The following is a 20,603-nucleotide window of genomic DNA, read 5'->3' on the forward strand; positions in this document are numbered from 1 at the left end:
GTGGGCTGGGACTCGGCTGGCCGGTTGGAGCCTCCAGGCGTCGAACGTCTGAGAGACGTCGGTCGTCCTATGACTGGGAGTTTCGAGCAGTCCTTCTTCTTGTCGATTGAACTTGGTGTCCTTGTCGTCTTGTCCGTTGGGTACACCTGATCCGCGGCTTCCCTCCAAAAACCCGATCACACATAGGGTCTCTGCATGAGGTAGTAGCCATGTCTCATAAGTAGAAAGTGGAAGTTAGGAGAGGAGCGAGTTCACCTTATCTTCGATAGCCTTTGCTCGAGCTCTTGTCATTGGTCCAAGTGGTGTCGTGGGAGATGTAGGTATGTCCATGTGGATGATCGTGGGATGCTCCGCATCATCTCCCCCGCCCCCTGGGAAAGATCCGACCTCGGATCAAAAGCTTCATCGCCATGGTATGGCGAGAGGTCTTTGACAATGAAGATGTCGCTCAGGTTGTACTTGTCGCTTGGGAGGTCGATCTTGTAAGAGTTGTTGTTGTAGCGTGCTAGCACCTTGAAGGGTCCGTCGGCTCGAGGTAGAAGTTTGGACTTGCGTTTGTTGGGGAAGTGTTCCTTGCAAAGGTGTAGCCACACAAGATCTCCGATGTTGAATACCATGGGTTTCTTGTTGAGGTTGAGCTTGGTCGCGAGTCATTGTACTTGGAGCTCGATGGTGTGCCTTGTATCTTCATGCATCTTCTTGAGGTAACTTGCTCGTGCACTCGCATCCATGTTGGTGCGCTCTTGTAGTGTAAGAGGAAGAATGTCCAATGGGGACAACAGGTTGAAACCGTAGACGACCTCGAAGGGGGACTTGCCGGTTGTGGAGTGTCTTGCATGGTTGTAGGCGTACTCGGCGATAGGTAGGCACTCCTCCCTATCCTTGATGTTCCTCTTGATCAACATGCGTAGTAGAGTGGAGAGTGTTCGGTTCGTCACCTCCATTTGGCCGTCGGTTTGAGGATGGTATGCTGAAGAGAACAAGAGCTTGATTCCGAGCCTCGCACATAGAGTCCTCCAAAAGTAACTCAAGAACTTGACGTCGCGGTCCGAGACAATCGTCGTTGGCACTCCATGGAGACACAAGATTTCCCTACAAAAAAGATTTGCAATATGTGAAGCATCGTCTATCTTGTTGCATGGGATAAAATGAGCCATTTTAGAGAATTGGTCCACAACAAAAAACACGGAATCCTTTCCATTTTGAGTTCTAGGCAAACCAAGTACAAAGTCCATGCTAATGTCTTCCCAAGGTTGATAAGGAAAAGGAAGGGGCATGTAAAGACCATGGGATTGAGCTTTTGACTTAGCTTTGCGACATGTAGAGCATCGGTTGGTGAAGCTTGAGACATCGCGGAACATCTTGGGCCAAAAATAGTTCTTGGAGAGTGTAGCGAATGTCTTGTCGCGTCCAAAGTGTCCCATTAGCCCGCCTCCATGAGCCTCTTGCAAAAGGAGCAAACAAAGAGAAGACTCGGGAATGCAAAGTTTGTTAGCTCTCGTAAGTTAATCAACCTTGATGTAATACCGTTCCCAAGATGTATGCGTCAATCACTTGGCATAAGGAATTGCAAAAGTAGGATCATGCACATACAAGTCTTTTATGTGATCAAAGCCAATGACACTCAATTCAAGTTTAGTGACAAGCATGCATATGCGGGAAAGAGCATCTGCCACAACATTTTCCTTACCTTTGATGTACTTGATGACAGAAGGAAATGACTCAATGAATTCACTCTACTTAGCATGACGCTTGTTCAACTTAGTTTGACACTTTAGGTACTTGAGCGTTTCATGACCGGTATGGATGATAAATTCATGAGGGTGAAGATAATGTTCCCATTCTCACAAAACTCGCACTAAAGCATATAACTCTTTGTCATAGATGGGATAGTTGAGTTGCGCTCCAGAAAGTTTCTCACTAAAGTATGATATGCGGCGCTTTTCTTGCGTTAACACACCTCCTATGCCATTACCACTAGCATCACAATGAATTTCAAAAGGTTTGTCAAGGTTGGTTAATGCAAGCACGAGATCATGAGTAAGCAAATTCTTAAGCTCATTAAATGCGGTATCTTGGGATGGTCCCCAAACAAAAGGCGTGTTTTTCTTACTCAAAGAATGTAAAGGTGAAGCAATGGTGCTAAAATCCTTCACAAATCTACGATAAAAACCAGCTAAACCAAGAAAACTACACACTTGTTGCAAGTTGGTTGGTTGGGGCCAAGTTTTAATAGAAGTGATCTTAGATTCATCTACATGAACACCCTTAGAAGACACAACGAAACCCAAGAAAACAAGCTTATCAACACCAAAAATGCATCTGTCCATATTAGCATAAAGGAGCTCTTTCCTAAGGGTTTGCAACACAGTTCTAAGCTGGGTGACATGATCTTTGAGGGATTTGCTAAAGACAAGAATATCATCAAAATAGACCACCACAAATACACCAATATAGGGACGAAGAACAAAGTGCATGACTCGCATGAAAGTACCGGGTGCTTCGAATAAACCCATTGGCATAACAAGCCATTCATATAGCCAAATTTGGTCTTAAATGCGGTTTTCCATTCATCACCTTCTTGGATGTGTATTTGATAGTAGCCACTCTTAAGATCAATCTTAGAGAAAATTGTGGCACCGCTAAGTTCATCAAGCATATCATCTAAGCGTGGAATAGGGTAATGATATCTAATGATGATAGCATTGATGGGATGACAATTGGAACATATGTGATAAGTACCATCTTTCTTTGGAACAAGGATGACCGGAACAGCACAAGGGCTAAAGCTTTCACGTACATGGCCGTTGTCGATGAGTTGTTGTACTTGCTGTTGGATCTCCTTAGTTTCCTCGGGGTTGACATGGTAGGGAGTCTTGTTAGGTAGAGGTGCTTGATACGTCTCCAACATATCTATAATTTATAAAGTATTCATGCTATTATATTATCCATCTAGGATGTTTTATATGCATTTATATGCTATTTTATATGATTTTTGGGACTAACCTATTAACCTAGAGCCCAGTGCCAGTTTCTGTTTACTCCTTGTTATTGAGTTTTATAGAAAAGGAATACCAAACGGAGTCCAATTGATGTGCAAATTTTTGATGAATTTGTATGGACCAAAAGAAGCCCCTAGAGTGCAAGAGTTGGGCCAGAAGAGTCCCGGGCTGCCCACGAGGGTGGGGGCACACCCCCTGCCTCGTGGACAGCCCGGAGACCCCCTGACTTGAAATCAACACCAACCTCTCCTATAAATACACAAACCTTTGGGGAATAACCTAGATCTAAAGTTCCACCGCCGCAAGCCTTTGTAGCCACGAGAAATCAATCTAGGCCCTCTCTGGCACCCTGTCGGATGGGGCCATCATCACCGGAGGCCATGTAGGAGGATCCCGGAGGGGCCATCATCGCCATGAAGGCCAAGGACCAGAGGGAGAACCTCTCCCCATCCAGGGGGGAGGCCATGGAGGAGGAAGCAGAAGGGGGGAGGACCTCTCCTCCTCTATCTTGGTGGCGTCAGAGTGTCATCGGGAGGGGAATCATCACCACGGTGATCGTCTTCATCAACATCACCATCATCATCACCATCCTCATCTCTTTTACGCGGTCCACTCTCCCGCACCCCGCTGTAATCCCTACTTGAACATGGTTCTTTATGCCACATATTATGATCCAATGATGTGTTGCCATCCTATGATGTTTTGAGTAGATATCTTTGTCTTTGGGTTGATTGATGATCTAGATTGGTATGAGTTGTATGTTTTATTTTGGTGTTGTCCTATTGTGCCCTCTGTGTCGCGGAAGCGTGAGGGATTCCCGCTATAGGGTGTTGCAATACGTTCATGATTCACTTATAGTGGGTTGCTTGAGTGACAGAAGCATAAACCTGAGTAAGGGGGTCTTGGCGTATGGGATAAAGGGGACTTGATGCTTTAATGCTATGGTTGGGTTTTACCTTAATGATCTTTAGTAGTTGAGGATGCTTGCTAGAGTTCCAATCATAAGTGCATATGATCCAAGAAGAGAAAGTATGTTAGCTTATGCCTCTCCCTCATATGAAATTGCAATGACGACTACCGGTCTTGTTAACAATTGCCTAGGATAATTCTGCACACCGATCCATCATTATTCCACACTCGCTATTTATAATATCTAGTAATATATTCTAACTTTATGATAACATCACCTACTTTTATATTTTAGCTCTCCGATATCATGCAAAGTTATCCTCTTCATACCCATAACGTAGTTTTATTTCTCGTATCTAGTTGGAAGAAAACGTTCGGTGTACGTAGAGTCGTATCAGTGGAAGATAGGACTTGAGAGAGTATTGATCTTACCTTTAGCCCCTTGTGCGTTCTACACTCCATACTTATCACTTCCACCTTTGGAAATTGCTATGATGATTCCCTGCACTTGGGGATTATCAAGCTCTTTTCTGGCGCCGTTGCCGGGGAGCAATAGCATGGGGTTGATATTCTCGTGTGTGCTTGTTTGCTTTCTTCACTAAGTAGATTTTGTTTTTCCTTTTTGTTTCTATTTAGTTGTGGGTGATACATACAAAAAAAATTAAAGAATGAAGATACAAAAAAATTACTTGCCTCTCATGCCTAAAAAAAGTTTTTCAAAAAGAGAAGTGATTGGAAAGTTATGCATTGAAGAAGTGAGGGTCGACCTTGAGCACTTGTATTCATGCTGACGGAAACAATGTAGTATTTTTCATGGAAGTTTCTCTGTAAATAATTATCCCCTTGTGTATATCCATTGTATTATAAAAATAATGTGCCAAGCTTTGGTTTTAGGATGACTAGATTGCTTGTTTACTATGTGCAGAACAAAAACAGAAACTTTGGCTGTAGCGTGTGATTTTACTTTTTTTACTGGAAGGTCAAATGGGTCTGAAACTTTTTTCACATTACTTCTGTACAAATTTTTCAAATTTTCATATTTATTTCATAATTGTTGGAGTTACAGAAGTTTACTAAACTTCCAGATTACTATAGACTGTCCCGTTTTTGAAAGATTCTGTTTTTCGCGTGTTGTTTGCTTATTTTGATGAATCTATGGCTAGTATCGGGGGGTATGAACCATAGATAAGTTGGAATACAGTAGGTTTAACACCAACATAAATAAAGAATGAGTTCATTACAGTATCTTAAAGTGGTAGTTTGCTTTATTATACTAACGGATCTCACAAAGTTTTTGTTAAGTTTTTGTGGATGAAGTGTTCGAAGAACGAGGAGTTACCAATGTGAGAAGAATAAAGAGAGGCAAGAGTTCAGGATTGGGGATGCCCAAGGCACCCCAAGTAAATATTCAAAAGTATACTCAAGTATCTAAGCATGGGGATGCCCCGGTTGGCATACCATCTTTCTTCTTCAACAAATGTCAGTATACCTCAGTTTTTGTTTTGTTCACATGATTTGTGTCCTTTGTGTTTTTATTTTTCTTTAAGAACCATGCTAGTATGAGATAGCCCTTCATTTATTTATAAAATACTTCATGTGCTTCACTTAAATCTTTTAAGTATGATCTTATAGAATTGCTCTTTGTGCTTCACATGAATCATTTGATTATGGTTTTATAGAATGCTTCGTGTGCTTCACTTATATATTTTGAGCTTGGATATTAGTTAGTCTATATTAATTGTAGAATTATCCATGAACTTCACTTATATCTTTTGGAGTATGAATAATACTATCATCTAAAGTGGATTTGGAAGAGTGTCAATGTGGCACCCCGGCTCAGAGCGACCGATTTACCTTGCATTGCCAGCCCAGAGACCTTGTCTTCTGGAAACACACAACAACTTGGTACAGAAAAACAACTGCTTTATTTATGCTAGCGGAGCATAGTTCATATTACAATAGTTAGCGAGGCCAAGCGGCACACGCGGTGCGGCTGAACAATATGTACATTATTTAGTGAACATAAAGGGGCCTCGATCATGACAACTACACGGCAGCGGAACAACGTCGTAGCAGGACTCCATAGCACAGGGACACCGATGTGGACACGATCTAGACTCGGACAGCACTCCTTTCCAACGGGACTTTCCTGAAATCTGGCATGACATGGTAGGTCAGTACATTGAATGTACTTGCAAGCTCACAACAAGCATAAACATAATGACAAACAATATCATGATATTTAACCATTTAATAACAATGCAACCACATATCCAACATGTTGTGACTATGCTCAAGTGTTACTCGTCCCATGGACTGGCTTACTGAACGTGATCATTTCCAGACCACAAACATGATGATCTCAAAAACAAACTCGTGATCCTTACGGCGATCACAACCCGACCAATACATGGCCCGTGATCCTTACGGCGATCACAACCCGACCAATACATGGCCCGTGATCCTTACGACGATCACAACCCGACCAATACATGGCCCGTGATCCTTACGGCGATCACAACCCGACCAATACATGGCATGTGATCCTTACGGCGATCACAACCCGGCCAATACATGGCCCGTGATCCTTACGGCAATCACAACCCGACCAATACATGGCCCAACTCAACACGATGGCCTTACTGCCATTCTTAGTGCAAACTTAGTGTGCAAATTTATTAAGTGTTGACCCATGGTGTACCCTACTTTCGAGCGTGTCCGTAACCGTGGACTCGGTTATCGTTAGATTAATACACTCTGCAGAGGTAGCGCACTGGACCCACACTACAGAACCCATGGCCTCACACTCCCATTCGGGTGGACCAACGACATTCCGACGAAACCACTTCATTGTCATGACACTCTTCCGGCTACTCCGACTCAATACCCATCGGGCTAGTCCTGGGTGGCCCCGTGTCTACCTCAAGATACCTCGACCACCGTTGTGGCCACGATTCACTCTGGGAACCAGTACCAAAACTTAACTTAACAACGGGCTCACAAGGTTATGCCTGCTTACCGGGCTAGGGTACAACACGCCCATAACCTTCCCTAGATGGAGGCACTGACCAGAGGTACGACAATGAAACACATTAAGGCCGTCCCATAACGGCAAATGTGGTTGCACTGGGAAACACTCGTTTCAGCGGCACCATGACCCGGTCAACAACATATTCAAGTTGAGTTACTTAACAGGTTCAACTTAGGGTGAAAATAACCGGTGTCATAATGCCATGCCATGCATCACCAACATATGCATCACGTAACCATGAAAATAACTAAGTCAACTACGCTCCCACGAAGCCATCATCATCTCGTAATACTTCTCTGGTTAAAATCAAACCTCACTTAAACCAGAACCATTTCTAGCAATCTCATCATTTTTCATCATGCAAGAATAATAATTAAACTAATTATTAACCTCCATGACCATATCATTTTACCATTACTCATATCTAAGTTCTTGTTAGCTTATCAGCAAGATTCATTTCAAACTTTCTATAAATCAGGCATATTTAACATGACAAGCATCTAACAGAATATAATTATCATAATAATAATTTAAATGCATGAATATTCATAAGTTCATGTAGGAAAATCACAAATATTGAAGTGGCACTATGAAAATGTTGTTGTGGCTTGCCTTAGTGCTGATGAGGTTCACAAACCTCCTGGTGATCCACAAGACAAGCCTGCTCTTCTGAAAATAAATAAAACCACAAAAAGAAAACATCAAGAAACCTTCTGAAAATTACCAGAAAATTTAGACAGCAAGGAAAAATCCCATATTTTGGGTGCTGTTAGATTTTTAGACAAAGAACACAATGCAAAAAGAATCAATGCATTTGCACTTATAGATAAAAAGTTATGGCTGTTTGAAGTTTCCTGGATTTAAATGAATTTGAAATAAAAAATAAAACAGACTGAGGGGGAGTGACGTCGAAGGCGTAAAATCCCAGGGCGCCACCACTCGTACCACTTCACGCGCGTACTGAGTGGCTGACTAGCGGGCCCCGCTAGTCAGGCCAGAAGGAGGGGGAGAGGGAAACAGAGGGAGGCGAGCTTCGTCGGAGCACACGCCGGCGATGAGGGTTCTTGGGGTCAAACGAGAGGGGGGGTCGAAGGAGAAGAAGATTGCACACCTGCCTGTACCCGTAGCATGGCTAGAGGTGACCGAACAGCGTCAGAAACGGCCTCTCCAGCGGAGGCAGAGGGCAGAGGTCACCGGAGACGAAGACGACGGCGGCTCGGGGCGGCTCCAGGGGCTCCAATAGGGCGGAACGGCCTCACGGAAGAGTGGTGGAGGCCCTGGAAGGGTCACCCTAGCCTGGGAGGGGTCAGAGCTGCGGGGACGATCCGGAGGGGATCGCCGGCGAGCTCGGGCTTCGGGACGGCAGCCCGCGGCCTGCCCGGCCGGGCTGTGGCTTCTACTGGCTCGCGGAGGGTGTGGGAGTAGCTGAGGGTGCTCAAGGAGGGCTGGGGTGGCGGCATTTATAGGCGGGCGGCGAGAGGGGTTCGGGCTCCGCCGGAGGACACCTGTCCATGGTGCCCGGCGACGAACGGCGCCAGTGAGAGAGGGGGATGACGACGGAGGTCACGCGGGAACTATTGGCGGGCGCGGACAAGCACAGGAGCGAGGGGGAAGAAGACGTGTCGCACTGTGTCGTTGGTCGGACCGTGCCCGTGCCTGCTGCGGCAAGCTCCGGCATCGGCGAGTGCCAGGGGGCAGTTAAGGGAGTGGAGACGGGGATGGTGGTGAGGCTTGGCATGCTCGGGCAGGCTGGGCAGCGAGCACGCGCTCAACAGAGCGCTAGGCGGCACGCAGAGCGCGTGTTTTGCATGCCAGCATGCCTGGACGAACATGGTCACCGCGTGAACCGTGACATCAGGCCACCCTAAGCGCTAACTTGATGTCTGGCGTGTAGTCCTTGGTCATTTGAAGTGTTACCACGGCCGGGCTTGGATCCAGGTGTAGTAGAAATGGATTGGTACTGCTAGCAAGTTTCTGGACAGTAACTTTGGAGATTTACTGTGGTCAAACCACTTGGAGTTAAGGGCTGAGCTTTGGAGGCTTGCTTGTACATACTAAGGTAAATAGGTACAAGAAAAACCAGCTACAATGGAGCTAGTAAAATGGTAGTTGCTGTAGAAACTACCATTTCTGTCCAGAAATGAATTTATTTTCTATAGCCAAAATATTACAAAGAGTGATGAAATATTTTTGCTCAGGAAGGTGCCCTAGGGTTCAAAGAATAATTGGAATTTTTCTCAGAATTTTTGGGGCAAGAAAAATTAGGGTTGCTTTGGAGCACAAAGGGCTAGCTAGGGTTTTGGAGGGCAAAATAAATATTTTTCATTTTAGAAAAATATTCCAAGCAATATTTTGAGATGATCCAGAGGTGAAATGATGGTTTTGAGGAGGAGAGGGAGCACTTGGGTGAAAGTCAAGGGGTACCCAAGTGGTTAAGTCCAAATGAAGTGATTCAAAAACTCCAAATTCAAAACCAACTCAACTGAAACCAGGCAAAGAAAGGAGGGCAAAAACCATACTGTCACAGTCAACTTTAGGAATTAGTGATCCCACTATTCTGAATGAGAAGAATTTTGCTTATGGAGAGTAGAAAAATTTCTATGCTTGTAGATCATGAAAAGAATGCTTTATGTGATTGTTATATTGTTGAATTCATTCATGATGCTACTGAAAATTATTATGAGGGAGTAATTTATGCTTGTAGGAGTTGCAATAATACCAAGTTTCCTCCCTATGTGCTTAAACTTTCGAAGTTATACTTGTTTTGCCTTCCTATGCTAGTTGATTCTTGTTCCTATAAATTATGTTCTCACAAAATCCCTACGCATAGGAAGTGGATTAGATTTAAATGTGCTAGTGCTACGTCTTGAGCTTGCGTTGGTTTTCCTTGAAGAGAAAAGGATGATGCCGCAATAGTAGCGTAAGTATTTCCCTTAGTTTTTGGGAACCAAGGTATCAATCCAGTACGAGGCTCCTCAAAAGTCCCATGCACCTACACAAACAAACAAGAACTCGGAACCAACGCAATAAAGGGGTTGTCAATCCCTTCACGGCCACTTGCGAAAGTGAGATCGGATAGATATAATATGATAAGATAAATATATTTTTGGTATTTTATAATATAGATTGGAAAAGTAAAGATGCAAATAAAAGTAGATTAAAAGCTTATAAGATAAAAGATAGACTCGGGGGCCATAGGTTTCACTAGTGGCTTCTGTCAAGATAGCATAAGTATTACGGTGGGTGAACAAATTACTGTCGAGCAATTGATAGAAAAGCGAATAATTATGAGATTATCTAGGCATGATCATGTATATAGGCATCACATCCGTGAAAAGTAGACCGACTCCTGCCTGCATCAACCACTATTACTCCACACATCGACCGCTATCAAGCATGCATCTAGAGTATTAAGTTCATAAAGAACAGAGTAACACATTATGAAAGATGACATGATGTAGAGGGATAAACTCATGCAATATGACGAAACCCCATCTTTTTATCCTCGATGGCAACAATACAATACGTGCCTTGCTGCCCCTGCTGTCAATGGGAAAGGACACCGCAAGATTGAACCCAAAGCTAAGAACTTCTCCCATTGCAAGAAAGATCAATCTAGTAGGCCAAACCAAACTGATAATTCAAAGAGACATGCAAAGATAACTTAATTACACATAAAAGAATTCAGAGGAGATTCAAATATTTCTCATAGATAAACTTGATCATAAACCAACAATTCATCAGATCTCGATAAACACACCGTAAAAAGAGTTACATCGAATATATCTCAAAGAAGATCAAGGAGAACATGGTATTGAGATTCAAAGAGAGAGAAGAAGCCATCTATCTAATAACTATGGACCCGAAGGTCTGTGGTAAACTACTCACAACTCATCGGGGAGGCTATGGTGTTGATGTAGAAGCCCTCCGTGGTTGATTCCCCCTCCGGCGGAGCGCTGGCGAAGGCTCCAAGACGGGATTTCACGGATACAGAAGGATACGGTGGTGGAAATAATTTTTCGTGGTCTCCTCTGATGTTCTCGGGGTACGTGGGTATATATAGGAGGAAGAAGTAGGTCGGTGGACGCCCAAGGGGCCCACGAGAGAGGGGGCGCGCCCTCCACCCTCGTGGCTTCCTCGATTGCTTCTTGACTTGCACTCCAAGTCCTCTGGATCACGTATGTTCCAAAAAGATCGCTCCCAAAGGTTTCATTCCATTTGGACTTCGTTTGGTATTCCTTTTCTTCGAAACACTGAAATAGGCAGAAAATATAGCAATACGGGTTGGGCCTCCGGTTAGTAGGTTAGTCCCAAAAATGATATAGAAGTGTAAAGTAAAGCCCATAAACATCCAAAACAGGTAATATAATAGCATGGAACAATCAAAAATTATACATACGTTGGAGACGTATCAAGCATCCCCAAGCTTAATTTCTGCTCGTCCTCGAGTAAGTACATGATAAAAACAGAATTTTTGATGTGAAATGCTATCTAGCATAATTCTCAATGTAATCTTTTTATTGTGGCATGATTATTCAGATCCAAATGATTCAAGATAAAAGCTTATTTAAAACAAAAAAGAGGCTAACCAACTCGCTCCCCGGGCGTTCCCCCGATTTCTTCCTTCGATAGCCGTTCGATCCTGGTCAACACAATCATTTTCTCGTTCCTGTCCGTTTGATCTTAGCTGGGAATTGACCTCTGCGTTTTGACCTGCGGTAGATCCTGGGCGGGGGATGACTTGTGGGGCTCGCGCTCGGTTTGATTAGCTGGGTGCCGGTTTCTTCGGTGCGCGGGGCAGCCTCTCCTGCCGCGCCGCGTGCGCGTGAAGGCCGCGTCGTGGGCGCTGCGCGGGTTATGCGCTGCTCGGCCGACACATATATACCTGGTTTTTGCGCCCGCACCTACGCTGGACCGATGACGGGTGGACCTGTACTGCTGCTGGCCCCGCTCGTCGGTAGAACTAGCTGCATGTCCCACGGTGTTTCTCTCGGGTCAAACTTGCTTGGGGCCGCCGCTCGCACGCACGCTGCTTGCCTCGTCCGCTACGCCCGCGTCATGCGTTATGGGAGCAGCTGCGCAGGGCTCGGCCGGTGCATGTTTACCTGGCTTATGCACCAGCGTCTCTTCTATTGCGATGACAGGTGGGCCGGTCCTGCTGCTGGTCCCACTCGTCAGCTGCACGGACTGTGTCATGTTGGTTGGTTGTGCGGACTGCGCCGGGTTGGCTGGGGCATGTTCGCGTGGACCCCAGGCTGACCGATGCATCGTGTGCGCGTCCTGCGTGCCTCACCTCCGTCTGCGGTTGGAGAGAGGAGATGGACTGGCAAAATATCTCGCGAGCCCACTTCCCGCATCTCCATCGACCTAGCCGCCTCCACGCTCGTGATCCTCCCGTGTCAATCGCGCCCAAACCTCCTCATCTCGGATCCCGCGGGACCGAGGTGCGGGCATGGAGGCGAGCTTCCCTGGCGGCCATGGCGACCTGCAGGCAAAGGGTGACGGCGGCGGCGGCGCTCGATTAGATCTGCGGGAGAGAGAGAGGATGAGAGGGAGAGATAAGGAAGAAGATGAGAGGGAGAGAAAGAGAGAGTAAAGGGGAGAGGGAGGGCTTCTACATCACCGCTCTCTAGATGCACGCCATCCACCCGCGCACGCTCGCCGCCAACCTCGTTGGTTTTGCCAGGTTCGGCTGCCTCAAGGACCTCCCCGAGATCCTCTATTGTTTCCTCCACGGCCCCCGTGATGAGCGCAAGGACTGGGACGACGTTGCCGCGGCGGCGGCGGGGTCAAGAGCGGCAAGCGGCGCTGCGTCGGCGGCCTTGCCGCCGCCGCGGCTGAGGCCGCCAAGGCCCGGCGCGAGAAGGAGGCGGAGCACGCGCAGGCCGTGCTCGGGCGCTACGACTCTGACGAGGCCTTCCGCAACCTCTACAACGGCGTCGCTGACCTCTTCGCCGGGCTGCTCAAGTCGGACCAGGAGCACCTGCACGCGGGCGGCACGGCCAAGATCGTGTTCGCCGCCAAGTGGTGGCCGTCGTTGCGCTTGTCGTACGACCGCGCGACGCTGCTCTGCGAGGCCATCGCGTGCCGGGTATTCCCGCGCGACTTGAGCCCCGAGTACCTCGCTATCCCCGACAAGCACTATGCCTACCGCGTCCGCAACCGGCTCCGCTGCGAGGTGCAGGTAACGCTCCGCAAGGTGCTCGAGCTCCCCGAGGTCTACATGAGCGCCTGCAAGTGGGACGAGCTTCCCTGCGCGCGCGCTTGGCGACCACAGCCATGGGCCAGTACAAGAGGCGTCCTGGCTGTACTTCTTTCTTCTGGTAATGCACTACTCCTTAGCTTCTTTCTTTGCGTTTCTTATGAGTTTTGCGTATGCTACTGCCTCTGCAAGTGATGGTATGTGCTTTTGTTTGCTTGGTATAATTTTGGTGTGTGTGTTTTCTAGCACTAGGCCTACTTTTGTCTCTGGTTTAGGTGTCTGCATATACCATGGGCTGTGCGCTTGTGTGCTGATGCTGATGTTGGCATGGTTTATATTGTCTATTCTTTCTGCTTGATCAGCTAACAATTAGATTGGTGTAGTGGAGCTAAAAATACATTGGCTGGTTGTGTCTCTTAGTTTGGCACAAAGTGCAGCATGTCAAATTGATCGGTGTCCATCTCCCTCAATTTCTGCATATTTATATTTGGGAAGTGAACCAGGCTACTCATCGATTAATAAAAGCTTTATAGCTATGTTCTCCTTCCATCATTTCTTCAGTAATATTCATTTATTCTCTTAGATTAAAGGTATTATTGTGATGATGTCCTGTTGTTCTGTAATGTATTTTTGATTTTTTTCTGTGATTGTACTCAATGGTGCTTGCAGGTCCCTGGACATTGTCATAATGGTCACCTTATCGCAGTGTATTATTTTTGGATCTCATATTCCTCAAGGTAATGGACAAGAAATTGTGTACTCGCTTGGCTAATGTTTTACTAGACCTAAAGATTTTCCCTGCTCTGCTCTGTTAGGCGCTCCATCTTCGGATTCGATGTCGGACGATCTGAGAAATAAGAGGAGGAATAATCCAGCAGAAGAATTCGGTGACGAAGAACAAGGTGATATTTCTCTCGTGTGAACACAATCATTGTTTTCTTGATGTTATCACCCATGTGTTAATGTTGTAGAAGATTTATCATTTGACTTCTTCTTTTAGGTTTAATTTGTGTTTAGTTATTGCCACAGATTGTGATGTTCATATATGGGGATTTTTTTGTCAATTTTGTTGCTTCAATATGTAGGTGCGTGCTACTATCCATGTGGCATATCTAATAGGTCAGACTGGTTTGCTAGCTTAATTTTTTAGCTTGATGTTTTCATTTAGGGGTGTCCTCTTCAGCTGCATCTTTTGTGCAGCTCCAAAATTCTATCTTTCAAAGCACTTATTTCCATGTTCTGTTTATTATTTTTAAGTCATGAAAACTCTTTTCGGTGTGCTTGATCACTCCACTTCCATGTTTATCCTTGCAGAAAAGAATACCTTTATCCTGATAGGCATGGAAACACCGGTTCGCATTGAGTGCATCATCGCTAATCAGCTACTATGTATGGTCAGCGGACATGCTTTCTTATTCCTGTAACATATCATTACTCTATCTCCTTAGCCTTTCTAACTTTTAAGATTTGATCAATTCTTTAGAAGTTCGTACAGATCTAGAAGTATTTGGTTTTGTTGGTCAAATCCATTACCTGTATATCCTTATTTATTTTATTGTTCGAACAAGATATCAGATCACCTACATTCATTATTCTTGATTACAGTCTCATACTAAAGTTTATGAATTCTAGGCAACTATTCAGAACTATAAAGATCAAAACTTTGAAGTAAATTCTATGGTCTTCAAAGTTTTGATCTTTATTTGGTTAGTAAGGCTCTAGAATAAAACAGACCAATGATATATATACAAACAGACACAATAGGAGTTAACTGGTACCTAGCTTTTGAAACCTCTGATATATACAAAATATTATTTGAGTAGAACAGGAGAGATGCAATTTTGTGGATATTTCCGCATTTGTAAGAAACTTTCTAGCTTGGCAAGAGGGCTTGACTAGCCATGTGTAGGACTCAGCCATGCTGCCTTCCAAATGATTAGTCATTGGTGTTTTCTTATGTTCGTGTTAGCCCAAGTGCGTCAGATAAGTAGACTGTTATGTTGAAAAAAGGAAAGAGACTACTCTTTTGTTACGTACAGTACAGATATATACTATAGCATATTACCTTTATGCTCTCGATTTCAGTATACGCCTGCGAACAAGTAAGTCGGTAATATCAATGCCTAAGAACTACTTTGTTTGCCATTCTAATCGTTACATCAGAGAGCAATGGATATAGAAGAAATATGTAAACAGTTGTCCTTAGAAGAAATATGCAACAACTTATTAAGGTTACTTAATTAATAACGCATCTATATCATTACATACACATATTGAATGTGCCTTTTGAGAGTGAGCTTCTGTCATTACCTCACACTTATCTTATATGCCATTCCAACTATCTGTTGCAGTAGAGAGCAAGGGACATATAAGAAATCTCCAGGCAGCTTCACTTAGATGCATCATCTTCTGCTAGGAGTCAGCTTGAAGAACGACCTTCTCAAGTTAATTCTTGGGTCAGTGTTTCGGCTTTTCTCCATTGGTTCATAAAAACCATATGGTAACTTGACTTTACATAGAACCTGCTGCACTATAACTTTGGTTTAATCTGTCGATAATGCCCATGAGTATATTCTTAGTGTATGTTTGACCAGATTGTTTTAAGTTGTGTTGTTCCTATGCTTCAGGAGACTGCAACTGACATGTTGTATGGCGAATAACCAAATTTGTGGACAAAGACAAAGAGTTCATCGCAAGGGGTGGTGTTTAGGATATATACACAAAAGAGGAAACTTTTTTTGTACAAAACCAAATTATATGATGTAATTGACCACTATTTCTAAGAAATGTTCATCATGTATTCAGTACATTTTATTGTCACTTTTTTTGAAGGGTAGCTTTATTCATCAAACATCACAAAGTGTGTGATAGAGTTCATCAAACTAGGCTTTATTGTGTCACCTATGTTTAACTTCTTTTTTATTGTGTCACCTATGTTTACCTTCTCAAGTATATATTTGAAGGACAAGTCTATTCTTTTTTATAAAAATAGTTACAATTCATGTCCTATGTGATTGCTCAAGCCTATAGTAACCTATTCATGTCACACAAATATTTTCTTTTTACAAACCCATTGCCAAAAAAATACAACCATGCCAACTTTACTCTCTCATCATAGTGGGCATATTTTCAAACTGAATATATTCATATTATGCAATTTCCCTTTTTCCATACTATTATTTCACAACGTAATAAACATGTTTTAAAAAATAGCATGATTTAGCAAAAGGTTCTTGCAGCATGAAACTATTTTCATCGATAGCATGTCTTCAGCGGGTCTCTGCGCCATTTGGCGCAACGGGTCAACTAGTAAAACATAAAAATAGTAATACTTTGAAGCATTCTAACAAATAATCATATCCTATCAAAATAGCATAGCCAAAGAAAGCTTATCCCTACAAAATCATATACTTAGGCCATGCTTCATTTTCATTACACAAAATACTCCCATCATGCACAACCCCGATGACGAGCCGAGCAATTGGTTCATACTTTTTAACGCGCTTCAGCTTTTTCAACTCTTACGCAATACATGAGCGCAAGCCATGGACATAGCATTATGGTGGTATATGGTGGTGGTAGTGAAAACAAAAAGGGAAAAGATAGTCTCACATTAACTAGGCGTATCAACGGGCTATGGAGATGCCCATCAATAGATATCAATGTCAGTGAGTAGGGATTGCCATGCAATGGATGCACTAGAGCTATAAATGTATGAAAGCTCAACAAAAGAAACTAAGTGGGTGTGCATCCAACTCGCTTGCTCACGAAGACCTAGGGCATTTTGAGGAAGCCCATCATTGGAATATACAAGCCAAGTTCTATAATGAAAAATTCCCACTAGTATATGAAAGTGACAACACAAAAGACTCTCTATCATGAAGATCATGGTGCTATTTTGAAGCACAAGTGTGAAAAAGAGAGAGTAGCATTGTCCCTTCTCTCTTTTCTCTCATTTTTTTATTTGGCCTTTCTCTTTTTTTATTTGGCCTTTCTTTTTTTTATTTGGTGGGCTCTTTGGCCTCTTTTTTATTTATTTAAAGTCCGAAGTCTCATCCCGACTTATGGGGGAATCATAGTCTTCATCATCCTTTCCTCACTTGGGACAATGCTCTAATAATGGAGATCATCACACTTTTATTAATTTACAACTCGAGCATCACAACTCAACAGTTAGAACAAAATATGACTCTATATGAATGCCTCCAGCGGTGTACCGGGATATGCAATGAATCAAGAGTGACATGTATGAAAATTATGAGGGTGGCCTTGCCACAAATACAATGTCAACTACATGATCATGCAAAGAGCAATATGACAATGATGGAGCGTGTCATAATAACGGAACGGCGGAAAGTTGCATGGCAATATATCTCGGAATGGCTATGAAAATGCCATAATAGGTAGGTATGGTGGCTGTTTTGAGGAAGGTAAATAATGGGTGCATGATACCGACGAAAGTTGCGCAGTATAATAGAGGCTAGCAAAGTGGAAGGGTGACTGTGCGTATATCCATGGACTCACATTAGTCATAAAGAACTCATATACTTATTGCAAAAGTCTACTTAGCCCTCGAAGCAAAGTACTACTACTCATGCCCCTAGAGGGATAGATTGGTAGGAAAGACCATCGCTCGTCCCTGACTGCCACTAATAAGGAAGACAATCAAAAGAGCACCTCATGCAACAAATTTGTCACACAACTTTTACCATACGTGCATGCTACGGGACTTGCCAACTTCAACACAAGTATTTCTCAATTTCATAATTATCCACTAGCATGACTCTAACATTACCACCTCCATATCTCAAAACAATTATCAAGCATCAAATTGATCCTAGTGTTTTATGCACTTTCTATGATAGTTTTTATTATACCCAACTTGGATGCTCATCATTCTAGGACCAAATTTATAACCATAGAAAATACCACGCTGTTCTAAAAGAATCTCAAAATATTATAAGTGAAGCATGAGAGATCAACAATTTATTCAAAATTAAGCCACCGCCGTGCTCTAAAAGATATAAGTGAAGTACCAGAGCAAAAACTATCTAACTCAAAAGATATAAGTGAAGCACATAGAGTATTCTAATAAATTCTAATCAAGTGGGCTTCTCCCAAAAGGTGTGTAAAGCTAAGATGAATGTGGAAAACTAAAAAGAAAATACTAATATCATACAAGACGCTCCAAGCAAAACACATATCATGTGGCGAATAAAAATATAGCTCCAAGTAAAGTTACCGATAAACGAAGAAGAAAGAGGGATGCCTTCCGGAGCATCCCCAAGCTTAGGCTTTTGGCTATTCTTGAATATCTTGGGGTGCCATGGGCATCCCCAAGCTTAGGCTCTTGCCACTCCTTATTCCATAGTCCATTAAATCTTTACCCAAAACTTGAAAACTTCACAACACAAAACTCAACAGGAAATCTCATAAGCTCCGTTAGTGAAAGAAAGCAAAACCACCACATAAGTTGCTGTAATGAACTCATTCTTTATTTATATTGGTGTTTAACCTACTGTATTTCAAGTTCTCTATGGTTCATACCATTTAATACTAGCCATAGATGCATCAAAATAAGCAAACAACACACGAAAAACAGAATCTGTCAAAAACAGAACAGTCTATAGCAATCTGTAACTCTGGTATACTTCTGGGACCATAAAACTCCTACCAAAATAGGAAGTCCTGGGGATTTTGTCTATTGATCTACAGCAAAAAGAATCAACGCAAAATCACGTTTCTGTGAATTACTAAGATTATTTTCGTGCGTGCAAAGTTTCTGTTTTTTAGCAGAATCAAATTAACTATCACCATAGGTTATCCTATAGGTTCTACTTGGCACAAACACTAAATAAAACATAAAAACACATCTAAACAGAAGGTATATGCAAAATTTATTACTAAACATAAACAAAAACAAAAAAACAAAGATAAAATTGGGTTGCCTCCCAACTAGCGCTATCGTTTAATGCCCCTAGCTAGGCATAAAAGCGGGGATAGATCTAAGTGGTGCCATCTTTGGCACCCAATTCATAAGTAGCTCACATGATGGATTCATAAGGTAATTTTAATTTTCTTTCTTGGAAAGTGCTCCATGCCTTTCCTTAATGGAAATTGGAATCTAATATTCCCTTCCTTCATATCAATAATCGCACCAATCGCTCTAAGGAAAGGTCTACCAAGAATAATAGGGCAAGAAAGATTGCAATCTATATTAAGAACGATAAAATCTACGGGCACCAAATTCCTATTTGCAACAATCAAAACATCATTGATCCTTCCCATTGGCTTTTTAATGGTGGAATCCGCAAGGTGCAAATTTAAAGAGCAATCATCAAGATCATGGAAACCTAGAATATCACATAAAGTTTTCGGAATCATGGAAACACTAGCACTCAAATCACATAAAGCATAACACTCATGATCTTTAATTTTAATCTTTATAGTAGGTTCCCACTCATCATAAAGTTTTCTAGGTATAGAACTTCCAAATTAAGTTTTTCATCAAAAGATTGCATCAAGGCATCAACAATATGTTTGGTAAAAGCTTTATTTTGACTATAAGCATGAGGAGAATTCACAACGGATTGCAACAAGGCAATACAATCTTATAAAGAACAATTATCATAATTAAATTCATCGAAATCCAAGATAGTGGGTTCAATGCTATTTAAAATCTTGACCTCTCCAATCCCACTTTTACAAAATTTAGCATAAATATCTAAAAACTCTGAATCATTGGGACACCTTTTAACTAAAGTTGACTCATCTCCAATCCCATCATTATTAAGATTCATATTGCAAAACAAAGATCTAATAGGGGACACATCGATAACTTTAAGATCTTCATCATTACTTTCATGGAAACTAGAAGAACACGCCTTTATAAAGCAATCTTTCTTAGCACGCAACAATGGAAATTCTCATAGCTTTGAGAGACTCATTGATATCATGCTTAGGAGGAGTTTTTTTAGGGTTGGGACAGTAGGAAAGGCTCCTATTGCATATATATTAAGTATAAAATAAACTTGGTTACATGGTGGTAATTACAAAGTGGGGGAGTTACACAGGACTAAGCTACAAGCCCACAAAGTTAATGAGAGTCCTGGGTTAGAGTTTGCAGAATGGAAGAGACAACATGCCTCTTGTGTTCTGGCAATCTATATTGTAGGTTCCCAAAGTCATTCTTGAACCTAGTCCACCATGAGTCAACGGAAGCCACAACATGCCTAAAATAATTGTTGTTACACTCTTTCCAGAGACTCCAAGTAGCAATCAGAAAGATTTCCATGATCAACTTGCGTGAGCGTTAAGTCTTCATTTGTTCAATAAGATCCAGCCGGTGGCCAACCGTTCCACACACGATGTTTAGGCGTTGCCAACAAACTGTGCTAAAGGTGCAATGGAAGAAGAGGTGCTCCACCGTTTCTTCAACGTGATGACCACATAGCAGGCA

General features: G+C 42.9%; 1 long non-coding RNA gene across 2 annotated transcripts; it reads left to right on the forward strand.

The window, feature by feature from the left end:
• Positions 1-13,887: 13,887 nt before the first annotated feature.
• LOC123111709 (uncharacterized) lies at positions 13,888-16,026 on the forward strand. 2 transcript variants are annotated; one of them, XR_006454657.1, is made up of 3 exons: positions 13,888-14,046; positions 14,459-14,533; positions 15,496-16,026. It is a non-coding gene; the product is annotated as an uncharacterized lncRNA (long non-coding RNA). The 2 variants fall into 2 exon arrangements; XR_006454656.1 differs by having other exon boundaries at positions 13,888-14,533.
• The last annotated feature ends 4,577 nt before the right edge of the window (positions 16,027-20,603 follow it).

The sequence above is a fragment of the Triticum aestivum genome, chromosome 5B (assembly GCF_018294505.1).
Source record: "Triticum aestivum cultivar Chinese Spring chromosome 5B, IWGSC CS RefSeq v2.1, whole genome shotgun sequence".
Taxonomy (NCBI): Eukaryota; Viridiplantae; Streptophyta; class Magnoliopsida; order Poales; family Poaceae; genus Triticum; species Triticum aestivum.